This window comes from Amblyomma americanum, chromosome 2 (assembly GCF_052857255.1).
Source record: "Amblyomma americanum isolate KBUSLIRL-KWMA chromosome 2, ASM5285725v1, whole genome shotgun sequence".
NCBI lineage: Eukaryota > Metazoa > Arthropoda > Arachnida > Ixodida > Ixodidae > Amblyomma > Amblyomma americanum.
This window is the reverse complement of record NC_135498.1, coordinates 221387805-221398812: the sequence shown is the minus strand read 5'-3', so window position 1 is coordinate 221398812 and position 11008 is coordinate 221387805. Positions and strand designations below refer to the sequence as shown.

Below are 11008 nucleotides of genomic sequence, written 5' to 3'. Positions count from 1 at the left end.
TTTGTGCAGACGGTCCTACATAGGGCAAACTGGCCGTTGTTTTAATGAGCGCGCTCTGGAGCACAGGCGATCCCCACGCACCGGCAAAGGCAGCAGTCTACCCCTGCATTGCAAGAGCTGCGTCAGCAAAAATTGTTTTCGTTAGCAGAAAAAACTTAATTTCTTGCTAAGGCAAAAACAAAAACTGAAAGAGAGGTTATCAAGGGTTACTTCATCGCTGAAAGGGGTGACAACTGAGTCAGCTCGCCTTCGTTATCTCTATCGAGGATCAAATTCTTATATTTGCACATTCGGGCTTTCCATCAGTCCTAATCACACGTGGCTCTAGCCTTGTTTACATGAGCCCGGCAGCGGCGGGTCAAGTAGGGGCGCGCCAGATGTCGGGCTGACTAGCCGGACGCGACCGCGTTTATATGAACCGTTTTCTGTCGGGCAGTGATCGCCGCTACTCCTAGCTTCGAGCAAGCGAACCACGCGGGGTCGCTAGAAGAGGAGGAGGAACGCCCAGGCTTGCGCAACGCCGCCAGACTATAGAGCCATGTCACGGCCCGGCGTGGCCCGTTTCACGGATGCGAAGGCCCAAGAAACGCCAGAGGATGCTACAGTGCGCATCGTGCCACAAATTAGGCCTTTCTTGCAGTTGAGTGAGAGGGAGAGTGGTCTCTCGCTTGAAGTGTTCGAAGAAGTTATGCTGTGTAGCGCACAAAGAGCAAGTGCCGACCTCTAGAAAAACTGCTTTCGATATCCGCCTGGTAAGAGATATGACCCTAAAGGGCGAACAGCAGAGATCGCTGCTGCAATATCCACAGAATAACCTTTGGTCTGCACATCTGGCTATTCACGATCCGCCGTAGAGCAGTCCAGTGGCAACAAACGAAAGCAGCTTTGACGACGGGATGTGGATTGAGAGGACAGTGTACCGGCGCTGATATGGAGAAAACAATGAAGCAGAAACACTGCAGCCAGTATGGAACACGCATTCCGCACAGGAGGCTTTCCCATTTGGGGTGTGTCGAACGGCTGATGCTTCGTTTACGAACAGACGCCGCACAATGCTCGCATCACTTAACAAGTGACCACCACATTTTTATTGCACGCGCAGCTTCTCGAAAGCCTACCAGGCAGGCTCAGCGGACACCGGCCAATGTGTCCCGCCTCGGCTGAGCGGCGACCTGCGCCATCGGTGGCGGGGCACTCCTGCGGGTCAGCTTGCGAATCCACTCGCGGTCGGCGGTGCAGTGGCAGCGCGAGCCCTTGCAGTAGCCGGTCACCCACTCGCCGTGCTCCCGAACGCACTGGCGCATGCACCGGATGTCCTCGCAGTACACCAGCTCTGTTGGCAGAAACAACAAAAGGAACGGTTAGTCACCTATGCAGTAGGCGCATAGAGTTAAATTCTATTTCAGGTTCCTGGCGCCCGTATGAGAATAACAACAAATATAGCAAAAACGCTCCACCTCAATTGCTTCAATGCAAGCAAGAAGCCTTGCTAACAAAGTATGCTAGCTTTTCCGCCTGTGAGGATGCTTTTGAGGAAGTGAGGACATCACAGCGGCCGGTATTTTGTCTTCTGCGGAGCACTGAGAAAGTGCTTGAGTCAGAAGTTAGCGCTCGTGATGTGTGTTCCGTCTTCGTCCGTCGTCTTGTTTTCGCGTAACAAAACTGGGTGCGGTTAGCCAGGAATTCGCTTATCCAAATCCGCTTTATTTTCCAACCTACAAGTGGGGGGTCCCCTAGGCAAAAAGCTGTCACAGACAGGTTGGCAGCATCACACTGTGGACTTCACAGCACAATCAAAATGAATATGAACATGAAATACCTAGAGCAAATGCAGTGCTTACGCTTCCTAAAGTATTATACACACAGCAGATACCAAGATAAATACGAACATGTAGTTTATACAAATAGCAAATGCAGTGTTTACACTTCCTGAAGAGTTATACGATAATATTTCAATATAATATATTGTATTTCAATACATTTAAAGAACCGATACAAGCTAGCACAATATGATGCAAACAAAAGTTAATCGATTAAAAACCAATCAGTTGTCTGTCGGTCGAGTCCACTGTAATATGTTGGGATGAAGGTTTAACCAGGAAAGTTCTAGTAGCAAGCGTTTTCTTTAAGCGAAATTTATTGCCCCAGGGCATCAATTATGGGTAAAGGTGTGATGAATGATGTAGTAGAGATTAAACGAATGGAAAAAGGTTAGCTGATTTGATGAAGTCTAGTAGAGAACGATGGTACGGTCCCTGTGTCCAGGCAATGTGTGAAGCAGGGTTGCTTGGTAAAAGACCTTCTACCATCAGGTGCCGGATCCTTCTAGGCTTGAGAGCTGGGCAGTCCCACAGTAAGTGATGAATGTCGGCCTCATTGTCCTCGTGTTTACATATCGGACACCCTGGCCGAGGAAACAAAGCTCGGTACTGAGGCCACTTCCGAGTGACGGCTGGTGTGAGGGCAACCTCGACCCGGATCCTCCTAAGCGCAACCTCCTCTGCACGGGTAAGACCGCGGGGGAGGGTTACCGCACACGGAGGGATTAGAGCACGTGTGCGACGCCGGAGGAGTTCCGTTCTTGATGAAAGGAGGGTAAAATTGTCCAAATGAAGGAACCGAGGCGGTGATGAGTTTGTATTCGCAAGGCCGGTCGCTAAATCTGCCTGGTTTTGATATGCCAGCAGATCCCGTGGGACCCACTCAATACGTATTGGCTGCGGGATGCGGGATGAAGCCACCATGACAATCGTGTGGCTAGCATTTTCTTCGCCAGCTTGCACAACGTAGGAGTTAAGGAGATAGGTCGCAAGTTGGCAAGGTCCGATGGAGGCTTTCCTGGTTTCGGGATAGGAATCACGACAGCGGATTTCCAGCTCTCGGGCACTACGCCATCCAACCATACTTTGTTTATGGTGTCTATTAGTTGAGGGAGTGCAGCGCTACTCAGGTTCTTGTAAACCTCGTACAGAATATCATCCGGGCCGGGCGCTGTTTCCCGTTTCGCATCATCTATTGCAGCCAGCAACTCAGGCATAGAGAATGGACACGCAATTCCATCTACGTCGACATCAGACGGCATTTGGCATACATGCGCTGGGATGCCTGCCATATTTAAACTAGCGGATGAAGAAGGCACAGCATCGTATTTTGGGAAAAATTTTCGCGCTGCTTCTTTGGCGAAATCATCTGGCGACAAGTTAGCCGCGAAAACATGCGGTTGCTGCTGTGTCAGTCGAACGGCCACCGCGTTCCATTGTACGGAATGTTCGCCAGAGAGAGGCATTCGAGGATTTTAATAATAATAATTGGTTTTTTGGGGAAAGTAAATGGCGCAGTATCTGTCTCATATATCGTTGGACACCTGAACCGCGCCGTTAGGGAAGGGATAAGGGAGGGAGTGAAAGAAGAAAGGAAGAAGGAGGTGCCATAGTGGAGGGCTCCGGAATAATTTCGACCACCTGGGGATCTTTAACGTGCACTGACATCGCACAGCACACGGGCGCCTTAGCGTTTTTCCTCCATAAATCGAAGATTTTGCAGAAAAGTGTTCGCACCACGCATGCCACTGCCGCCGAGAGAGGTCGCGTTCATATCTGCGTCCCTTAGCTGTAAGATAGTGCAATCGCGTACGTCCCTGCGACGAAGAAGGGTCTCGCGTAGCAGCCAGCTCGGCTTGATGGCGTGCCGCCCACAAGTTAAGAAGGCCGAGGTCTGGTGCCGGTCAACCAAAACCAGTCCAGGTGGTAGTTGTAGCACTGTTGAGCGCTGACGCAGGTTTGCTGACGCAGCTATCCTGTGGGCGATTTTATATAGGCCAAACAGGGCACTGCCTTAATGATCGCCTAAGTGAGCATAAACGCTCCCTAAAGCCACCCCCCAAAAGCAATTTGGTTATACATTGGCTATCCTGTAAATGCACTCCTTTTTTCGGTCGTACTAAAATACTGTATAAACATAAGGACCAACGTACGCGGGAAATCGTGGAAGCTCTTTTAATTCACCGGGCACTTGACAACTGCGTCAGCAAACCTTCCGTCGCGCTAGCACAAAAAGAAATTGACTATCTTAACAGTTAGGTTCGCTTGTGTAGGTTGTGATTGTGTGCTTTTTTGTGTTCTTTGACAATCATCACTGATGCAGTTCTTCTGTTGATTGTGCTCCTTTTCGCCTATTTATTGCGTGCGAGCAATAAAGCCTTTCAGTCGTAAGTCAGCGCTGTGTTTGTCTCTTTCTCAGTCCCGCCTTTCGTGCGCTGTGCCTTCAGTTAGTACCATGTACCGACTAGCCCCAGACAAACACCTTATTGCTTATATCTTGACTCGGCTATGTAATCTTTGTTCCATGCGCATGCGCATTGGTTGCGTTTTGCTGCATAATAATAATAATAATTGGTTTTGGGGGGAAAGGAAATGGCGCAGTATCTGTCTCATATATCGTTGGACACCTGAACCGCGCCGTAAGGGAAGGGTAAATAAAGGAGGGAGTGAAAGAAGAAAGGAAGAGAGAGGTGCCGTAGTGGAGGGCTCCGGAATAATTTCGACCACCTGGGGATCTTTAACGTGCACTGACATCGCACAGCACACGGGCGCCTTAGCGTTTTTCCTCCAGAAAAACGCAGCCGCCGCGGTCGGGTTCGAATCCGAGAACTCCGGATCAGTAGTCGAGCGCCCTAACCACTGAGCCACCGCGGCGGGCCTCGCTGCACGGAAGTTTTTTTTTTTGCTTTCGAGTGTATTCAAGAGCTTTGAGAACAATGGTTTGTTGGGACTGGCACGAAATGTGATGGTGGGAATAAACTTCGCTGCTAGTTCTGTAATTTTGGTTTTGAAGGTGAGTCAGCTTTTATCAATTGATCGATCATCGAAACCTGTATCAAAGTTTGGAAAGAACGCCATCAAGTGATTATTAATTTCTTTTTAATTCCCTGTGTCACAAAGGCGATTTGTTTTATGAAAAACTTGGCGTGATTCCGAGATGACAATGAAAGTAGCATGTAGAACTTTGTGGTCACTAATTTCGCGGAGGTAATTAAGCGATTATAATTTTTGATTAGTTAGAATAAGGTACAAGATGTTGGAGGATTCATGTGTAGCGCGTGCGGGTTCAGCTACAACTGGCTGAGATGGAAATTCAAACAAACGTCGACAAAGTTCGTCATTTCGGAGTTGCCTGTTCGTGTTAGGTTCAGTCAGTCAAGGGATGGATAATTAAAATCACCAAAAAGAAGAATGCGCGCGTTAGAATATTTGCCAGTTATTTGGTTTAGACGATCGTTTAACTGTGAAGAAAAGATTTAACTACTGGACGGGGGTCTGTAACAGACGCCTAGTATGATGATTTGTGGTGCGGAACGGCAGATTATCTTTTTGTATTTCAAGCTCTGGTTGGTTGTTAATAATAGAACAAGACAACATCTGGTTAGTGGCAATAGGAACACCTCCTCCTCGTGAGCCCTTGCGGTTTTTGCGAAAAAACGTTAAAATTCAGTAAATCAGCTAAAACTTCCGCATCGGTGACGTTGAAGTTTATTCCTTTTTCCTTTCTTACAAAGGAGGAGCCGGGACTAAAAGCTGCGGCGACAGCTTGACAATGGTCCCGGCTCTTTTACATACCCGGCAGTACAGGAGGAAAAGCGACGGCTATACATACAACAAACATACATACATACAAAGCCACGTTTCTGTTAGTACGAGTGCATTGCTGTACACGTGCTGTACGACTCTTTTGTGAACGTGCCCTGTAGAGGTATGATACGGCGCATTCTGCGGCAACAAGGTTAGCGCACACATGCTAAGTACTCCATCAAGGTGTCAAATGGGGTGTACACCGCGGTGTACGTACGTGCTGTTTACTTTTGACCATCGCGTACACCGTCTTTACAAAGCACACCACATGTGGCGTAACCATCATAACAGAACATGTTTCTTTCCACACGACTGCTTGCAAGTTCTGTCCGTTGTGAGTACTGTACTTTCTGTAGTAAAAATATATACGTAGGCGTGTCACGTGACACCCATTGCAGTCTAAGTTCAGTTTCGAAGCTTGCAAGAAAGCCGTTTAGTTTGATAATTGATAGTGCTTGTTGCGTTTCGTGTATACATGGCGTCGCACATAAAGCAAACATGTTTTAAGAAGACGGGAGTGTCCTAGCCCCAATGAAACCAACTGGCGGCTGTTGATGGTCGTACGGCCTAGTCTGCGGCGTTTTGTAGCGATAGGTACATTACAGAAAAGACGTAAATACTGCGCGAATTAGACACGACAGAAGAACAGGAAGAAACACAACACATGCGCAGACTTCCAACTGTTTATTAGAGACCGAAAGGCAAACGCTATATAAGGGATGAACCAAGGCGCATAACCATCACTGTCATTGACACGAGTCCTGATTAAAATCTAGACCACATTGATCAAATTGTTACGTTTCAGAAGGGCCGATAAGCCACAGAGCACTCAGTCAACATGTCCCCAGACACTCCATGTCAAGAAAATGATTAAAAAAGTAAGCAACCTGGGAATCGACCTAAGAGGGAGAAAAATACGCGAAGTGACAATGCAGGTGATCCAACAGACAACAAGAGTAAAAACTATGAAAACGAGACAAAATTATGGTGTGACATAGGGAAAAATCGGCATGAGAGGAGGAAAACAACAAAGAACACGAGTAAAGGTGAAGATTAAAAGCAGGTAAAAGAGTGGAATGAGGTCTGGAAAACAAGCTTGACGTGGACAGCATCAAAGAACAAGTGTATAAAGGTGAGCATAAAACCTGATAAAACCACATTTCCGGCCTTCAGGTACATACATCTCAGCAACAAAATTAGGACAGAAATGAAACAAATATATGTGGCCTTCTAAAAACGTGATTTCACTCAGTGAAAGCGAAATAAACCGAGTGCTGACACATTTTCCACCTTTTTTTACGATGTGATAGGCTTCAACCACATCCTTTTCCCTCTTATCTCTCGATTTAAACAAAAAGTTAGGGTTGCGCAAAACTGGCTTGCAAGGCACTTTTTCTTGTGCTTACCCTTCCATTTACAGTTCTTACAATGATGTACCAGATAACCTCCCTTAGTGTTCTTCACTGCCAAGTTATGTTCGCGTGCGCGTTCATTGAAACGCCTACCAGTCTGCCCCACGTAAACTCTACCGCATGTGAGGGGAATTTTGTAAATAAGGCACGAATCGCACTTCGTGATATATATATAGCATTGCGGCCTAGTTCTCTTTTCTCTCGACATTAAAAGGCAGACGCTGCTCAGCTGAATCGGGGCCGAAAAAACCATCCTCACACCATATCGGTTCGCCACTTTATTGATGTTGTGGGATACCCGGTGTATGTGAGGCACCACCTGCACCGGCTTTTCCTTGTCCTTTTCATTCTTTTTACGGCATTTAAGTTTCTGTAGTAGACTTTCACACGCTGCGGTGATGAGGTGGGGCGGATAACCAGCTGTGCGAAAACGTTGAACTTGCGGCGGCATTCGCTGGGCTGGAATAAAACTGTCCGGTTGGCGTCTCAACGCTCTAGTTTTCCTCAACCCAACAGGTTCCTTACTATTTATCATTTTATTCACATGGAGAGTCTGGGGACACGCTAACTGAGTGCTGTGTGGTTTATCGGCCCTTCTGCAATGTAACAATTTGATCAATGTGGTCTAAATTTTAATCAGGACTCGTGTCAATGACAGTGAAGGTTATGCGCCTAGGTTCATCCCTTATATAGCGTTTGCCTTTCGGTCTCTAATAAACAGTTGGAAGTCTGCGCATGTGTTGTCGTGTTTGTTCCTGTACTGTCGTGTCTAATTAGTACTTACCTTTTTTTCTGCAATGAACCAACTAGCCCGCTAGAACGTTCTACTTAGCTACATTACGGTATCATTTCCAGCCTTCAGCGTGGCGGCGGCACGTGAAGGTGGCTGCGCCGCCACCGCCACGTGGTTGGTCACGTGAGCAGCCACGTGGTGCGGATCAGCTCCTGCTGCCGGCGGCGCGGCGCATCGGCGAAACCGAGCTGCAACAGCTGTGCGCATGCGCCGCGTCAAGTGGGACGAAGGTGAAGAAGCAACGCCGAGCGAATCGGAGCGGCGAAAGACTGACTTTGCAATTCAACTCGGCAAGTTCCACTCGGCCAGCTGTAGCTGTCGCGTCACTCCAGTTTTACCCAGAGCTAAACCACCGTTTCTTTTCTTTTTGTCTGAGAAGTAGTAAAGCTATTTTTTCAGTTAACGGCTTCGGAAGTAGTGCCATTTCAGAAGTTGTAGATCGTTTTGAAGCAAAGCTGGAAACTTTTGCACCAAGGTACTGTAGCGTTTATAGAGCTTTTCTTAAGCCTTAAAGGACTAGTGGAGAGCTGTTGGCATACATCTCTTACCCAGTGCACATATAAAGGCCGTTGGGAGACAATGCCTTGGAGAAAAACTCACTTTGTTCTCCGAGACACGTTTTGGGGTGAAAACGCAGCACCGCTGTCTTTTAAGGTCAGTAAAGAGCAACTAATTCACGTAAACGGTACCTTGGCCTAAAATTTCAGCAATCTGTTCAAGGCGATTCACAACTTTTTGTATTGCGACAGTGTGCCTGCTGGCATAAACTATTACTTACAAATATAGGCACACACTGGACTCTCGAAAAAAGTCCAGTAACACCCGGTGCTGCGGCCCAAAACTACATTTTTCTACACAGAATACAATACTTAAATTTCAGATAACTGGTTTTTACTAATTATTGAATTTACCAGAACGACAAAATACACCAAGCTCGGCCACGCAACTCTCAACAGTCCTCAGTTGGTTTCACGGGGCTAAGACACGCGACTTTCTTTAAACCTTGGTTATATATATTTAGCTGAGGCACCCAGACTAAAATGTATTGCTTTACTTCGTATTACACACTCATAACTTCTAATCGGGAGGTGGCCGTGTTCTCCGTTCAGGTGCACGACATCCGCTTAATGATAAATGTGTCGTGCCGGTACCCTGCTACTCATACCTAAACGCCCGAATGAACAAGTCTCTGTACAAGGCTACTGAAGCCAAACAAATTTGTAGCGTAGAAATCCTCTTGCAGACTCCGTAGTAAGGACTTTATCGCAAGTAAAACCAATAAATATGAATTGAAGACGATATAGCCCACAGAAGTAAGTGGGAATTGATAATCCCTAGGGCTGAGCGCAAATGCTAGACGCCCGTCTACTGTGCGATGTCAGTGCGTGGTAAAGAGCGCCAGGTAGTCGAAATTTTCCAGAGGAATCTACTACGGCGTCCCTCGTAGCCTGAGTTGCTGGTTTGGTTATGTGTGTTTAACGTGCCAAAGCGACTCAGACTATGAGGGATGCCGCAGTGAAAGGCTCAGGAAATTTCGGCCACCTGGGGTTCTTTAACGTGCACTGACATCCCACAGCAGAGGGGTGTCTGGAATTTCGCCTTCGTAGAAATTCGATCACGGCGGCCGGAATGGAACCCGCGTCTTTCAGGTCAGCAGCGGAACGCCATAACCACTGAGCCACCGCGGCGGCAGTAGCCTGAGTTGCCTTGGGACGTTAATCCCCATAAAGCAATAAACCATGCTTACGAAGAAATGCTTTATCTGACTTTTACGTACCCGTAATAAGCGCTTCATCGCAAGTAGAAGTGAGTAATGCGGTCACGTAGTGGCGACTGCAGTACAGGCAGTGAGGAAGACAGCGAAAAGTGCTTATAAAAGTAAACTGTTTAATTACTGGGTTGACCTGCGCCTAGAAAGGACGGAATGACTCGGCGGCGGCGAAACCAACAAGAACGCTCGGCTGTCGTCCACCACAATTCCTGCCTCTCTCTCCTGCACTCAATTTAAAGCTGATAACGAACTTTCGAGATAAAGCGTGCAAAGTTACTACGACATTATGGAACAACGTAGCATGAGCTCCAGCTGGATGCGACCAAGCTGGTTGAGTCTTGCATCAGAGACAAAGTGATCAATCGCCGAGCCGGCAGCTTTGAAGATTGAACAAACACTGCAAAGTTTCGCGGAATTACTCCGTTTCAAAGAAGCATCGGCCCGATGATTTCAAAACAAATATCGTGACAGGAAGCAAATAAAACGCACTGCGCACATTAAAAACCCAGACTGGAAAAAACAGTGTCATCTAGCGCTCATAAAGGGGCATTAGACGGACGACATTGTGAACGTACGCGGCGTCGCTGGGATGCAGTCATTTCTCCAGGGATGACTTCATAGTCCAGTTCACCAAACTAGCGAAGAAGCTTGTGCGGCCCAGAATAGCGGCGCAAATATTTTCCACTCAATCCGCGTCAAATCGGTGTCCACACCCAGACTCGGTCTCCTGGCTTGTATTCTGCGTTGCGTCTTCGTAAGTTGTAGCGTCTGGCGTCGGTCCGCTGCTGTCCTTTGATCCGTAATCGGGCAAGTCTTCGATTTTCTTCTGCGCGTTGCAGGTAGGCGGCGACGTTCTCTTCTAGGGCAACGTTGTACAGCATGATGTCTATAGCGTGGCTGTGGCCTCCCTGCCATGGACGAGCCAAAAAGGCGTCATCTGGGTGGTCCCCCGCACTGCGCTGCTGCAGGCGAAGGTGATGTAAGGCGGAATGACGTCCCAGGTCTTGTGTTTGGCACCGACGTATGTACATGGCGAGCATGTCAGCGATGGTTTTTTCAGGCGCTCTGTCAGTCCGTTGCTTAAGAGAACTTCTTGTTGGGCTAGTCGATAATTGGTCAGTGCGTGCGTGCGCGCGCGTGTGTGTGTGTGTGTGTGTGTGTGTGTGCGCGCGCGCGTGCGTGTGCGTGTGTGTGTGTGTGTGTGTGTGTTTGTGTGTGTGTGTGTGTGTGTGTGCGCGCGCGTGTGTGTGTGTGTGTGCGTGCGCGTGTGTGTGTGTGCGCGCGTGCGTGCGTGCGCGCCTTTAAATTAAAATGGTTACTGCGTTGGTACAAAAGCGTCGTTTCTTGGCGAATAATTATAAATTTAATGTATGCGTTGCCTTACGACTGTGTGCTAACTAAAATT

General features: G+C 47.9%; 1 long non-coding RNA gene across 3 annotated transcripts in view; it reads right to left on the bottom strand.

Annotated features, from left to right (window-relative positions):
• Window positions 1–2: 2 nt before the first annotated feature.
• The window catches only part of LOC144119474 (uncharacterized), a 140228-nt gene continuing 129222 nt past the window's right edge, over window positions 3–11008 (bottom strand). For 2 of the 3 annotated variants that reach the window (XR_013312381.1, XR_013312383.1), the window contains one exon: window positions 1057–1333. This is a non-coding gene — a long non-coding RNA (uncharacterized LOC144119474). Of the gene's footprint in view, window positions 104–1056; window positions 1334–11008 lie in introns of those variants that run through there. The other variant, XR_013312382.1, reaches the window with a different exon arrangement.